Raw genomic sequence first — 16,479 nt, 5'->3', positions numbered from 1 at the left:
TGATAACTAAATAGATGATAGATAGATGATAGGTAGATAGATAGATGATAGATAGATAGATAGATAGATAGATAGATAGATAGATAGATGACAGATAGGGAAATAGAGAGAAGAGAGAAACATGATAAATCCTAAAGATAGGTATAGTTAAACAAAGCATGTAACTTCTAAAATTATGCTACTCATTCGATGCCCTCTTCTGGTCTTTGCAGGCATTGCATGACAGATGTACCTAGATACATGTAGACATAACTCTAATATACATAAGAAAAGAAAACCTTGAAATTATGATACTCAAAACAGTCTATACATTCATTTTAATACTAATTAAAACAGCAATTGATGCAATTTTCATTTATTAATAAATCAGTAATATTAATAATTTATATAATCTATGATGACCTAATAGAAAAAAGTAAATCTATAACTAGGACCAAGCAGTGAAATACAGATAAAAATATTTTAATAATGTACATTTTAATCAGATAATATTATGACAAAGTTCTAAATGCTGAAATAAAGATCTGCAAGTTCTCTCAGGTAATGGTATACAAAGATGTGACCAAAACAGATGGCAAACTTCTTTTATTAAGAGAGAGCTGCAGAGCCTGGAGAGATACCTCAATGGTTAAGAACACACACTGCCTTTAAAGATGACTTGAATTCAGTTACTAGCTCCATGTCCGGTGGCTCACAACCACCCAGGTGGATTCAACACCTCTGGCCTGTGTAACCTGACCTAACATTCACATACCCACATACATACTCACACTGAGACAAATAATTACAAAGCAAAAATAAATCCTTGAAATATGAGGAAATTGCAGGTTATGAAGATACCTCAGTTGGTAAAACACATGTCAAGATTAGCGCAAGGATATAAGTATGACTCCTAGAACCCATGTTATAAAAATGTAGTGGGACATGCTTGTAAACTTAGTACTGGGAAGTTTAAGACAGAAGGATCTCTGGGTCTTGCTGGACAACCAGCCTAGCCTTAATCAGAAACACGCAGGTCTGTGTCAGAAACTGTCTCAAAATGCAAGATAGATGGCACTCAAGAAACAACACTTAAGACTGGCTTCCAGCTTCCACACACACTCAGAGAGAGAGAGAGAGAGAGAGAGAGATCCTATCTATTAATGTGGCCCTTAAAGAAATATAAAGTTATACAACATGGATTATTTTATTTGGATTTATTAAAAATCCATAAAATGTGATTTAAAAGAGTACAAGTGTGTAATATTCAAGTGTTGGTAACAAGTAATTTCCTGCATATACAGAGAAAGAGAATTCTTATAATACTGGTAAACATGTACTTGTGGTAATTACTTTAGAATTACACAATATATTGCTGCTAAGAATGCTATTAAGAAGAACATAATATTTTATTACAACTTTACATCATCTCCTCCAGAAGGTTATATGGCCTCTACTGCTACATGAAAATTGTGTCTTTAGTCGTTTGATGAAATCACATTTTACAAAATTTAATGATTCTAGGTAGACAAGCTTTATTTTGTATTTTAAGTACCTGTTTCAACATCCAGTCTACTCGTAGATGTCCCTACTATAGTACTGCATGCCAAAGCTGAAGATAATTATTTTTATTGTTACTCAAACATCCTCTCTAGATATTCCTACTTTTGTATCACTGGTAAATCCCTTCTTAGATGTATTTGAAGAGTGCCAAATAAAATTTCAGGTCTCACAGAAAAGTTTAAGAAAATCTTTCTTTAGAGAAAAAAGAGGGGACTGGAGATGTCAATTAGTTGGTAAGTAAAATTGCCTTGTATGCATGAGGCCCTAGGTTTTATCCTCAGAGCCACATAAAACAGGGTGCAGTGGTACATGCTTGCAATTGCAGCACTGGAGGGTAGACAAAAGAGGGTTAGGATTTCATCACCCTCTAGTACACAGCAAGTTCAAGGCAAGCTTGAACTACATGAGACTTTGTTCTGAGTGAGACAAGAGGAGGGAGACTCCATCACCCTGTTGAAAATAATTTATTAAGTATGTAGTTATGTAATGCTGGACATCAGACCAACTGATAGAGCAGAGGAACACAGAAGTACCAGTTGGAGACCTTCATGAACAGAGTTTATTTACAAAAACCGTTTACATAGTCATTTGAAAGTCACCAAAGCCTCTCAGAAGGTAAGTCAAGATGATTCTCTACATAGACTAATACTGAGAAATGTTTTAGACCTAGCAGTCAGGAAATATCTGTCTAAAACTAGCTAGGTTTTCTGTGTTTCCACTAATATATAAAGCCTCTGTTTCAGAAATGTGCTATTGACTCTGTATGTCAAACTGATATATGATGTTGATTTGGGCTCACTGTAACAAATGCCTTTCCATGCAAGTAACCTTGACATATAAGATTTGTAAAAATTCTTTTCCATAAAGAAAAGTTATGGATACTTCTATTTTATGTTGAAAAGGAAAATAGTCAAAATGCTATAATAGTTTGTTAGGAAACGTGTTACTATTTCTTAGGAAATAGGCTCTTCTTTCATGCTAAAATAAATTCTCTTTGATACTGGTAGGGCCTTAAACAGTTAATACAGCATTACATTCCATGACTGAATTAGAAAGACTACATATTTGCTTGAATTGAATGATGTAGATTCACAGAGGTTTAAAAGAAAGAAAAATTGCATTTAAGTTTACAGACTATGTAAGATAAATTTGGTACTCAATGACAACTTTATTGTTTGGGGAGAATGAATGAATTCAGACTTTTATTTCAACTCCATTTAATTTTTCAAATTTACTTATTCTTATCTTATGTATAAGTGTTTTGCCAACAGGTATGTAAGAGCATTCACATCATGAGTAGCCAGGCTATGTCTGCAGTAGCCAGAAGAGGATGTCAACTCCCCTGGAAATGGAGTTATAGATTGTTGGTAACTACCATGTAGATGCTGAGAACCAAATCTGTGTCCATTGAAAGAGCAGCCAGTGCTCTTAGTCACTGAGCCATCTCTCCAGTACCACAATTCCATTTTATAAGACATATCCCACCAATGGTAATAGGAGTCACCAATTCACTATCCCTAATTGCAGCACTGGAGGGTAGACAAAAGAGGGTTAGGATTTCATCACCCTCTAAACAATATATCTAAATAGTAATCTTGATTAAGTTTTAGAAACTTCAGTTCTTTTCATCCTGGGAGTCTCCCATTCCTGACTCATTAGATGTAAAGGATTTAATTGTAGGGACACTTACAGTCATTATGTATGAAACCCTCTTCTTTTTACTGTCAGTAATGTTTCTATCCCTCTACCCAATCATCTTCTCCTTACCACAAAGTGACCAATGGCAATGACTCAGACACATATCATTTCCATTCTTTTTGCTTGCTCCAAAAAGAAACAAAGCAGTTATAAAAATTCATCAGGTTTTCCTTCACTTTCTTTTGTCTTTTTATCCCCCAATTCTAATTGTTTTATGGTAAAATGTTTCAGTTTCCTTAATTCATCACATCTGAAATATATATATATATATGTTTGTGTGTGTATTCGCCTGCCTTTTTATAATTATAGTATTTTTATGTTCCACGCAGATTTACTTGTGTAATTAATCTGTTCAGTTTGTGTACTTTGTGGTCGAGGTTGGTCCTGGGCATGCACGGTATTGTTGCTTCTTTGTTCTCTGCCTCAGTCAGATTTTGCTGGCTTTCTTGAATACACAAAGAAAAATGGTTTCACTTTTTTACACTATCTATTTCATTTTTATTTCAGGACTTAAAGCTAGTAGTTCCTTGTACTGAATTTATTTTTGTTGTTACTTTTAATACATTTTTATTTTAAGAAATAAATTTCCTTTTATGGGTTATCAGTTGAAATTGTTTCACAGAATAGACTTTTACTGAATTTATTTGGTTTCAAAAATTATTCTCCTATGTAATATATTTTTTTCATTTTTAAATATTTTATTGAGTTTTGTGCTTTTCATATAATACATCTTAATCAAATTTAAATACCCTCCCTCATCCCCACTTCCCATAGCCCCCTATCAGATTTCAGGTATTCTATTATATATGTTAAGTCGTATCCAATCAAGCATTTCTATCCAGATGTCCCTTGGTGCAAGTTCATTCATTCAAGACCAGTCAGCCTATCTGGAGTCACTCCCTTAAAGAAGATCTCTACTATTCCTCACCCATAGTAATCATTTGCCAATAGTTCCTTGGCTAGGTTTGGAGCCTGCTGCCCATGTCCCTGTTTTCCCTGCTGGGTTTTTGTCTGACCGAGTTGGCATGTGTCCTGTGCACGCTGTCAGCATTGCTGCAAGTTCGTATGAACAACTTTCCTGTGGCCTGAAAGTCTCTGCTTCTTTATGTTCATGCACGAAACCTGGCTCTCAGTTTACAAATTTGTAATTTCTCCTTATAAATATAGTTTATAGTTTCTGTTTGACTCATAATTAATTAATTTAGTAGTATGGTTCTTAATTCCAACATTTGAAGATGTTAAATCTTATTTATTACTGATTTCATTTTTCATGATAAAAAATGCAATTTGTAGGGATTGCAAGACATCTCTGCAAGTAAAAGTGCTAGCTACAAGCCTGATGGCCTCAGTTGGATCACCAGGATGCACATTCACATGCGTGCACACACACACACACACACACACACACACACACACACAAAAATATATGATACAATAAAAACGCATCTTGTAAATTGTAAAATTTTACTAGTTTTACTGGTTTTCCTTATAGGCAAAGATACAGCTAATTATGAATATGTTGTTGTAATCTAAAGAAGCATGTTCTAATAAAGTATAAATCACTAGACATAGATTTTATGTTTATTGATGTCATTAAAATAATTATTCAATATATTCAACAATTTTTCCATTGGCTTTGTTTAATTTTAATGAATATTCCTTTATCTTATTATCATTCATCTACATAGAGCTAGAGATGCATGACCGACAGATAGACTGGTACATATACAGGTATTGAAGTGTATGAAATTAGTATGCTCCACTGTTTACTCTCTTCTTTCTTTCCCTATGTGAAGTTTCTGATCTGATACATTATTTTGTTGAAGTTTATTTTTGAGCAATTATCTCTCATGAGGTATACACATGATATAATGTCTGGATCATTGAATTCTTACAATATCTTTATTGTATGCACCATTAACCTAAAAAGTGCTTACATCCTAGCTAGGCTTTGTTCTCTTGTGCAACAGTGCTTTTCTCTCCATTAGCAATAGCTGCCCTTCAAACCTTTTTCAAATGTCAGTGCTGCAAATGTGAATCCCAATCTCTCTGATCCTTTTCTATTTATGAAGCATATTTTTTTCACCGACAAGCTTGGATTGCTTATTTTAATCCTTAAAGTCCTTAAGAGTTTTAGCAGGACTTACTAAAGTATGTGTCTGAGTTCAAATATGCTTAGAACTCATGGGGATTTTAAATCTGTATACCCAAGACTCAAGTCTGGGAAGTTCTTTGGAAAACGAATTAGTACTTCACTTTCTTTTAAAACTTTTTCTTTGGTAACTCCTAACATTTACATGTGAAATCTCTTCCAGGTACTTTTTGACCTTTTTTTCTTTACCTTAATAATTTTCAACACCTTTTTTTGTTGTTGTTTAGGGTTTTATTTCTCCCATTGTGTCTTTCTAACTAAGTCTGATCTCATTTCATCCATTTTTTTTTCAATCAACTATTTTAGTTAACTTTGTGCTATAAAATTCAGGAAGACTTTTGGAGGGTATCTGGCTATTTAATTTGACTTAAAAATGTTCTAGAGTGTGATAGCTAAAGGCAGAAGCAGAGAGATGATCGAGTGAGTCTACTGCCCCATTTTATTGGGTTCTAGCTGCCGTATTCTAGTTGCCACATTGAATGAATTTGGCTGTTTTTCTCTGTACTCTAAATCTCTAGAAATCATCATTCCTTTGTTTACCTGGTCGAAGGTCTAGGGGCTGAGAAAGAGCTTCAAAGCCTAGAATGACGAAGCACAGAGCACCCTGATAACATGGGTCTTCTTTTCACCTTACAAAAATCAGTACCTTTTCTAAAGGCATGGAAGAAGATTCTTTTTCTTCTGGTTTCCTTCATCCTAAAAGTTGACAGACAAGAGAAGTGATATCAAAGCTCTCTCAGATAATTGAACTGTCATATTGAAAGCCAAATCTTCTTTCCTTTCATTTTGTTTTCTAAAGTTGCTGTGTTTACCTGTACAAAATCCAAGTTTTTGATTTTGGAATTAGAAGGCGTCAATAGCAATGAATACATTTTCTGTGTTTATAGGTGTATCATTATCATTACACCCTCAACTGCAAAGGGAAATATGATTTAGCTTAGCACAGGAGACTTAGGAGTATGAAATAGGGAAAAGAGAAATGCCAGAAGACAAGAGTTGTGCATTTTGAAGAAGGGGAAATCAACTGTAGAAAGGAGAAAACTGTAGGGCAACTTCCTTACGGGTTATCTCAATATGATGACATGTTAATGAAATTCAAGTTGACAGTAGAGAAGCCAAACTCTTGTTACCACAGTACATGGTGGTGGGGGTAACATGGGGATAGGTGGTACACTATGGGAAGAATGATTCTGCTAACCTCTCTTCATTCCTGAGGGAAAAGGGGTATAATAGCCAAAAAGGATTAGCCAGACATGGTTGGTCAGCTTTTCTGATGCTGCCCATCTCAAAGGTCTCCCAACAAGTCTTGAGTGCTATCCTAAGGCACATAGCTTTTTGTGACAGAAACACTGCATAAAGATCCACAGTCCAGCTGGTTCTGGGCATCATATCAGCTTACTTGTCTTAGTTTTAACTTAAAGTTTTTCTCTCAGATTTCTATGTTAACTTTCTTAATTCATATTTAAACACTTTTATAACAGTTTCCAAATATTATGAGAGAATGATCAAAATCATAAAGCAAAAAGTCTGTATGTGTGTGTGTATCTTCAGATATCTTAAAGAAGCAATGGCATTCCTATATCTTGCAAATGTGCCTAATAATTCTATAAATATTGAAGCATGCAGACAAAATAATGATAGGAAGTTGATAAGCTGTAACATATCAATTCAGTAAGATATCATTCTCCAGTTAAAATGAATATCCCACAAAACATTTAATTAGTTCACTAAATGCCAGGTGTAGGAAGATCCATGGGTTCAGCAACATCTGACTTTTTTATCTGACTATTCTGAAGCAGCTCTTCCCTCCTGTCAGGGAGATAGCTGCAATGCCAAGAAACCACTTTCTTCCATCAGACACAAGCATGAAAAGACAGATTTTCTATTCTCATAAGTCTTGAAAATAAATCCCCAAGACTGCTTTCATGAGCAATAACATGTTTTCTTGCTGAATCAAAGAACTTAAGCTTGTCCAGTATTCATCTCATCGCCATGCTATGTACCCTCAATGTCATTCTTGTGAACTTCAAGGATGGAATAGGGAGATGGAAGTGAAGTGGTTGTTTTTTGATAAAGAAGACATGGCTTTGAGAGAGGAAAATATAATAGGTTTCTATTTTCTGTAGGTTGATGACAACTCTTTTTTTCCATTTTCAACAATTTTTTGGGAGATTTTGTTTTCTGTGAAATACACTAGTGTTTGGAGAAGGGGACATATTTATTTTGCAAAATATGGGTTTCCCATCACTAAAGGACAGGCATGGAGCTTGGCACGCTGGCGTTTGGATCCACTTTTCTACATCCTTCTGCTTTGCTCACATTTCTTTTCTCAGCAGGTACCAGAAAACATAAGCAGAAAGATAAGGAATAAAAACAGATCCACCTCCAAGGCGGCCACACCTAAACTCTTTTCACTCCCCAGGCTTTGCTAGGGTTGGGAGGGTCCAGGGCAGCTAACTCTACAGCCCCAGGCTGCATGAAAGGCTGTGGGCTCTGACAGATGGACCAGAGTTAACAAATTAGAATAAATTATAAGGGAGTGAGAGGAATGCAACTTGTACTGGGAGGGCCCCTTCACTCTAACATGAAAGAGTTGGTTAGGGAAGGCGGGGGATATCTCCAAGGGCCACTACATTGAGAATAAGAGCAGTGGACAGAAGCCAGCTTTTCCTCCATGTCTTTCCCAAGCAGAGCAGAACTGGCGGGAGGTGGGGGGCACACAAGAAGAGGGAGAGGCATGCCTTCTCTTACTATGACAAGGGACAAGAAAGAGGATGCCATCCAATTCCCGTTTCCCAGACAGTCACTAAAGTTAAGGGTTTGGTCAGTGAATCAGTGAGTTGATGATGGGAAAGTGGTGGGGAAAGCAGAAGATCCTGGAAACAGGGATGCTCAGCTATACCACCTGCCCAGCCTTAGAGAAGGACAGAGAGGTGGTAGAGAGGGCAGTAGGACTGGGAAGGGGAGTCAGCAATCCTTAAGCTGCTTTTCCAAAGACATCGTTCTGTCTGTGCTTCATGTTCTCAAACTCAAAGCCTGAGTGAGCCTTGTGTTTGTAGATGGCTTTGATGTCACTGTAGGTGGTCTCAAAGCATGTGGTGGCATCATAGGAGTAGGAACAGAACACCTGACTCTCAGAACTATCATCAATAGGCTCATACAAGTCACCGACGGCCACAAACTTCTGGTAAATCTGTTCCAGTAGTTCCAATGCAGGATCAACTTCCTTTTCTGGCTCTGCAGTCCCCACAGTGGTACTGGCAATGGCAATGTATTTTGCCCTGTGCAGCCACGTTGTGTGGTCGATTATGCACACATAGATATCTGGGTTCCTGCTGACTTGGCTCTGTGGGATGATGATTTGGCAGAAATGGGCATCATTTGTGTTCCTGATGGGGTGGCTGAGAATACAGATGATGCAAATAACCTGACCAGCCTACTGCACATCGTCTGGGATGTACCTGGGGTCACAGATTAGTTCCTTGCAGCAGACCACCTCTCCCTCAGACTTCACACCCACCACCTTGCCATTCTCTGTGATTATGTCATCCACAGGCTTATTCAGTGTGTATGGATTCCCATAGATGGCATTCAATATTGCAAAGCCATGGGGCAGCTCTCAGATCATAGAGCAGATTATATATATATATATATATGAGAGTTCTTGCCATACTGAGCCAGGGACACCTTGTACAACTTGATGCTTTTAATACTCTCAAGACAGGGCTGATCCAGGTAGTAATCCATGTGGTAGAGTGCCAGGATATGGCCAGTGAAGTCAGTGATATCCTGCCCCAAGCCAGATTTCTGCTAGACATCACGCATGCTGGTGATCTGAAGGTTGACTCCCTCAAAGGTCTTGGGGTCATTCTCATCAAAGTTTGCCATAAACACCAGGGACTTGAGGAAAAGCTGTTTGTCGAACATGCCTATCAGATTAGAAGACAAGGCCTTTGGTCTCAGTGGATGGCACTTTGTAGATCTTGCCCCCCTTGTACACAAGGCTGCTCTCTACCACTTTGAAACCCAGGTAGAGAGTCACTTCTCTATATAGAAGCATCTTTACTAGCTGACAATTGGCCATGAGAAATTTGGGGATCAAGTCAACGTTCCAGTCTTGGCCCCCCATCAGGGTGTCCCTCTCACAACTGAGAGCACTTATATAGCTCTTCCACAGGTGTGATGGAGGAGCTCTCACCCCCATATTAGGGGTTCCGGTCCATGTACAGTACCTTCTTTCCTTTCACAGACATGATTCCCATCAGGATGTTTATAGTAAGGTCCATCCCAGTAAGATTATGTCTTATTCCTCATTCACGGTCAGGCCTTGGTGCCAGCACCGACTCGGCTCCTTCTTCTACTTCACCACAGCAGCCACTACCACAGCCACTGATACTTCCACCTTGACTACTTTTTTAAGAATGTAGAAAAAAGTTCAACCTAGAAAAGCTTGATATTATACCAACTATGTTTATGTTTGTTTTTATTTAAACCTCTCTTTCTAATACAGTAAAACCTACTGAGTCATGATGGTATTAGGCAGGGAAATATGGTTGGCTTAATTGGATTATTTCAGAAGAGCTCTTAAAATTGCTGAATCCATAATGGATATAGGTATTTGGGGATTTCGGTATATGTGTATAATATTTTAGTCCCAGATATGACAATAGTCCAGAGATTCCTCAAAAATATATGCTACAAAATTTTTATTATTACAAAATTTCAAGAACACATTGTATATTCTCTGACAAGTTATGTCACTATTCTTGAATCTAATACATTAAAAAGCCTCAACCGCCCCCCAAAAAATTTGTAAGGTAATAGATATGCCGTGCGAAGATGCATTCCCAACCTGTAAACCATTTCATCAGCATCATCTAGAAATTGTTCTAAACAGGAAGTGACAGAAGACACCAAAGGTAAGGAAATGGAAGCGGAAGTGTTCAACACTCACTATAGTCGGAGACAGCAATACAGATGTACATTTTTGTAGGGTAGAAGAATTATGAAGAACTAAGTCAATCTTCTGGGGCAAAGATGGAAATGCATAGAAATAATTACAATAGTTCAAGAGAGAGGGAGAGAGGAAGAATCTCCTTGTGATGGGGTCAACTAGGAATTGTACCCTAATCTTTATAAGGGGCCAAAAGGGAAATAAGCTATAACTGTATGAAAACTCTCACCCCATGTAAGGCATGACATCTATACTATAATGTTCAAACATCAACAAACATCAACAATTATGAATGGATATAGAGTGATATCCATTCATAAGTATATTATTCTGCTTGTGTTAATATCTATCTTTGAGATACCACTTCATAATCATGAAGAGAAAACTCTCAGAATCAGTGATATCATTTTGTATATTTTTATGCATGACATTAAAGTGGAAATGAGTTTAGAAATAACAAAAACAAAAAAGATTTGACAGTGAATAAACAATGATTTGGGCCACGTGCTGGCTATGAACTATCCTTAACTCCAGTTCCAGGAGAATCTGAAGCCCTCTTCTGACCTCCGCAGCACTGCACAACATGGGTGCACTCACATACATGCAAGCAATATACTCACACACATAAAATAAAAATAATAATAAAAACGTGTTGTCCTAGTTTGTTCTTCATTGCTGTGACAAAACACTCTGACCATTACCAACCTGGGGAGGAAAGAGTTTATTCAGCTTACATCTCCCAGGTTGTAGCTCATCAGGGAGCCCAAGGTAGGAACTCAGGGTAGGAACCTGGAGGCAGGAGCTGGGGCACAGGCCATGGAGGAATGCTGCTTACTGGCTGTCCCCCTTGGCCCCTGCTCAGCCTGCTTTCTTATGCAACACAGGCCCACCTGCCCAGGGGTGGCACCACCCACAGTAGGCTGGGCCCTCCCACATCACTCATCAAGAAGATGCCCTTCAGACATGGCCACAGGCCAGTCCAATAGAGGTAATTCCCTGATTGAGGCTCCCTCAACCCAGGTGTGTCAAGTTGACACTAACGCTATCCAGCACAAGTGTTCAACATCCTTAGTAATTATGGAAATGTAAATCAAAACCACTTTAAGATTTCATCTTACCCCATGGCTTAAGATCAAGAGAACAAATGACACCAAATGCTGGTGAAGATGTGCAGAAAGGGAAACCCTTATCCACTGCTGGTGTGATTGCAAACTGGGACAACCACTGTGGAAAGCAGTGTGGAGAACACTTTTTAAATTTATTTTGTTGTAATTTCATTAAATTTTTCTGTATTTCATACAGAACATTCTAATCAATCTTAATCTTCTTTATAACCTCTTCCCCACTGACACCCTCCCATAGCCCCCACATTGAAATTTATAATTCTTTCATTTGTGTTAAGGCCTATCATGTCAAGTTAGTGTCCCCAGATGTCCCTTAGTGCAAGTTCATCCACTGGGGTCTAGGTAGCCTATCTTGAACCCCCTCCTTTAAGAAGATCAGCCCTTCCTCAACCAGTAGTAATCAGCTGCCAATAATTTTTTGTTGCCCATTTCCACAGTTCTGTACTGGGGTTTTTCCTGCTTGAGTTTGCATAGGTCTTGTGTATGCTGACACCATTGCTGTAGGTTCATTTGAGCAAGATCCCAGGAGCTTGTAGGACTCTATTTTTATATGATTGTGTACTTCCTCCCTGGCTCTTACAATAGTTCTGCCCCCTCTTTCACAATGGTCCCTGAGCCTTGGGTGGGTGGAGTTTAATATAAAGTCCTGTCCAAGGACCCACAGTGCCTAGAACTCTTAGAAAAATAAAAATAAATCTATCATATGATCTGATACTATCATTCCTTGGCATATATAAAAAGGACTCATCCTACTGCAAAGATACTTATACAGCCATTTTTGTTGATGTTCTTTTTACAATAAGTAAGAAATGGAAATAAACTAATGTCCCTGAACTAACAAATGAATAATAAAATTGTGGAACATTTACACATAAAGTTCTACTCAGCTGTAAAGAAAAACGAAATCATGAAATTTGAGGGTAAATGGATAGAACTAGAAACGATTATACTAAATGAGGTAACATAGGCTCTGAAAAACAAGTGACTTATGTGTTCTCTCTTTTGTAGACCTTAGCTCCAAATCCTTATATATGAGTATGTGAACTGATAGGATCCAGGAAAATGGAAAAGAATCATGGGAGTAAATGCAAAGAAGAAGCCTGAAAGAGGGAGACTGTAGGAGACAGATGTTCTCAAGGAGGAAATGGGGAAAATGGGGGTATTTTACTGGGAATGGAGGAAGTACGGTTATGCATGGAACCATGGGGATAAAGGGAAGAAAGGTCACCAGAGAGGGGAATAATTGGAGACAGGTATTGTCAGGGGGAAATGGAGAAAATGGGGTTACTTTACCTGGGGGTGGGGGAAGGAGGATTATATAGGAAGATAGGAGAAATAAATCATGCATAAGTGGTGTGAAATGTCAGAGGAAAATATAGTACAAAATGCAACTGAAAAATATACATTTTTAATATATATGCACACGCATAGCTGAAGGCTGAATAACAAGAAACACAGTCCGAATCAGGAAAAATCTTCATTTGATTTGCTGATCAGGGTAGTGTGAGAGACTCTCAAAATAACACAGGCTACTGCCACAGCCATTGACTACCATTCAGTACCTGAAAGTAAGCTCCTTTGAACACAGCACTTGGAGCAATGGAGCTAGAACTGACCTGGAAGCCTCCTCCCTGATGATACCCTCTCATATTATCAGAGGGTATCATGCAAGCTGATAAGACAGAAAATCAATCAGTGGTCCAACTCAGCTGTAAAGCCTAATAACCAGAACAATTAACAGTGCAGAAAACTGTACTGGTGTAGTACTGGCACTTTTACCTTGGGGGTACTTGACTGCAATCTAATTGGACTTAAAGCACCTTCCACGGCAGGGAATGTATGTATGGTACTGTAAACATAGCTAAATACATGTAGCTGAAAAGGTCATAGATCCTGAAGAACTGTCTACATTTGTCATATCCCTAAATGTAATTTCTTACTGTATGCTAAATACGGATCATTATATTTACAGACAAGTATACCTCTCAGCACTCATCAAAGAAGCTTCTTTTTGCAACAAAGACTATTACAGAGTTACACAACTGGTCAAACACAGAGAATAATTGTAAGATGCACTGCCCTAAGTGACATATCTACAATGCAGCCTCTACACCTAAGGATGAGGGAACACAGCAGAATAGGGGGAAGAGGCTATTACTTTATCTCTCAACTCTCACCAGCAGACCTTCTCCATGCAACAGATTCAGATTAACAAAGAATGCCACAACTTCCCAAAATGTAAAGAACAAGAGACTGAAGAGTATCTGGCCCTGGATAGAACTACTATATTAAACCTCGGCCATCCATGGTTCAAGAAGCATTGTGGAAGAGGGAGGTCAAAAGACTGTAAGAGTTAGGGGTGGTGGATGATCACAAGGAAACAGTTCTCCAGGCAGCTGAGAACTTGCTCACACAAACTTTTAGCAATGGTTACAGCATGCACAAAACCCATGCAAACTCAAACCAGATAAAAACAGCATAGAATTGGAGAAATAGATAAGAAGCCCTAGCATTGGCCAAGGAACTATTCATAACTGATTTCTCCTGGATGAGGGAGAGTTGGTCTTCTTTAAGGGAATGACATTAGATAGGTTAGCCAGGCTCCAGTGGATGAACTCTCACCAAGAGACATAGGGAGATAAACATTTGACTCAATAAGCCTTAACATATATGACAGAATGCATAAAATATGGAGAGGTGGCTATTGGGCATGCAGATAGGGGTAGGGATCTAAATACGAACAAGATGTATTCTATGAAATGTACAAAAAAAATCAATAAAAAGTTCATCCCTTCATTATCACCATCATGCAACTTTCATGTGTGTGTGTGTGTGTGTGTGTGTGTGTGTGTGTGTGTGTACGTGTGTGTGTGTGTGTGCACGTGTGTGTGTGTGTGTGCATGTGTGTGTGTGTGTGTGCAAATACTAAAATACCAAGTTCCTAAATACTCTTGATGTTAGTGCAATATAATTTGTCAATTAGATGGTGTGTGTGTGTGTGTGTGTGTGTGTGTGTATGTGTGTGTGTGTATGACATTCATAGGCACAATGCTTTCCTCCTATGAAATCATGGTATCATTCTCCAAAGTTCCAAAAAATTTGTTGAGAAATAAATTGATACTTGATGAAGACCCATGAATGCAATTAAAATCCTTTCCAGCAATGGAATGTAAATGTAAGACTCTTATCTGTGTCCAGCTAAAGCAAATTCTAATACTATTTAGAGAACATTGAAAACAACATACCTTAATTTTAGCAGTTGAAGTCAATCATGCTGTAGTGAACCTTCAAGTCAAGATGTATTACAGTAGTTTGCACTGTTTGTATCAAAGTCAGAGGTCTAAACTTTATGTAATATTACATTAAAGAATAACTATGTCTTGGTCATGTTTACTCAAGAATTATGAAGGCTTCATTTAAAAATTTAGTTGACATAGTGATTAACGGTGATTAACCTTTCCTAAATGAAATTTTTTGGAAATGTTAAAGAGTTGATTTTGGTCTTTCAAAGTATACAGCTCATATTTAACTTCCTCTTGTGTTATCTGTAACATTCCTATAAATTAAGTCATTTTTAAATGAATTTAATTCTCTCCTCTTAACCTCTAATTTATAATTCTGTCCTCTTTCTATTTATTAAGTATTACAAACATTGGCTAAAACTCTTCTAGGAAAATCAAATTCCCTCCCATTTTCTATAATCTTAATGATAGTAGTAACAGTAAGTTATTCTTTATTTCTCTACATATCAAATACATCACTGTGTGCGTTATTAAGGACAAAGGACTGTTTTATTTAAAATAATATCCCTGTAAATTAGGTCCTTTTTTCCTATTTCAAAATGAGGCTCCCAAAGCTTCATTGCCAGAATCAAACAGTGGCCATCATTAGAGCAACTCTGAACAGTAGGGACCAAGGACTTCATGACTCAAACAATGAGGAACAAAGAGTGTGAGCCGATGAAAAGTGGATCAAAATAATGTAGAGGCAAGATTTGGTAGCTGGTCTCAGGGTCCAGCATCTCCTTCCCAGGCACATATGGATAACTAACATTCATTCTAGTTGTTTACTCTTCATCTGAGGACATCACAGAAACTCAGCTGTATTCACCTGCATAGGCTGAGATGGATAGTCATCTTGCCTGAGTAGACTGTCTGAGCATAGCCTGGAATCACCTCGAATGTTGTATAAAATCAACATGATTGGCAATGACCTGGATCACTTGAATTGGTTGCAGGATATAGCAGAAATCATTGCCATAAAAAGTTCCCTGTGAGTATGAGTATATGTCTGGGAATGGAACAAGGCGTTGGAATGTCCAGAAAAAACTGATACAGTACCCATTTTGTAGTCATCAACATCTAAGGCTTCCCATGGTCCAAATTTTTGCATTTCCATGTATCTTCTGAAAAATCTGTTTTATGAACTGGTTGTACTACTTAAGTTATTTAAATATGTAACTTAAAGAATTTACTCAGCTAATGGAGTCTAATGTCTCCATTGATCTGAATCTTCTAGAACAAAGATAGACAAACTATAGCTGGTGAGACAACAAAGCCTTTATGTTTTTGTATGAACTATAAAGTCAGAATGAGTTTTACACTTCTCAGTAGCTAGGGAGAAAAAAGAGGAATACTTTGTGACATGAAACATGAAGCTCAACTTTTAGCATGCAATCACAGTTTTATTGATCACCAGCCATATCCACTTGCTTATGCATTGTCTACGGCTGCTTCCTCACTGCAAAAGCAGCATGATGTAGTTGCAATAGAGACTATGTAGCTTAGAATGCCTAAAATATTTATCATGTTGCTACTTACAGGACCAATTTCCAGACAGATCTATAATGTGCATCTACTTTTCTTATGCAAACTCTGTGATGACAAGACTTTTCCTGTTTGTTCCAAGTACTTAGAAGGAGCTTTTTAATAGATGTATTGAAGAAAAAAGAGCAGGGAATGAAGAGCTTGTCAACAAGCTATTGCTATCCATGAAGAATGAATTAAAGT

General features: G+C 37.7%; 1 protein-coding gene and 1 pseudogene across 1 annotated transcript in view; both read right to left on the bottom strand.

Moving 5' to 3' along the window:
- The window catches only part of Gpc5 (glypican 5), a 525,143-nt gene that overhangs the window by 277,186 nt on the left and 231,478 nt on the right, over positions 1–16,479 (bottom strand). The window lies entirely within an intron of this gene.
- Positions 8,370–16,479, bottom strand: part of LOC108490141 — a 69,463-nt pseudogene continuing 61,353 nt past the window's right edge.

Source organism: Nannospalax galili, unplaced genomic scaffold, assembly GCF_000622305.1.
Source record: "Nannospalax galili isolate Female #2095 unplaced genomic scaffold, S.galili_v1.0 scaffold728, whole genome shotgun sequence".
Classification (NCBI taxonomy): Eukaryota; Metazoa; Chordata; class Mammalia; order Rodentia; family Spalacidae; genus Nannospalax; species Nannospalax galili.
Note: the sequence above shows the minus strand (reverse complement) of the source record. Positions and strands in the feature narration are given on the sequence as shown.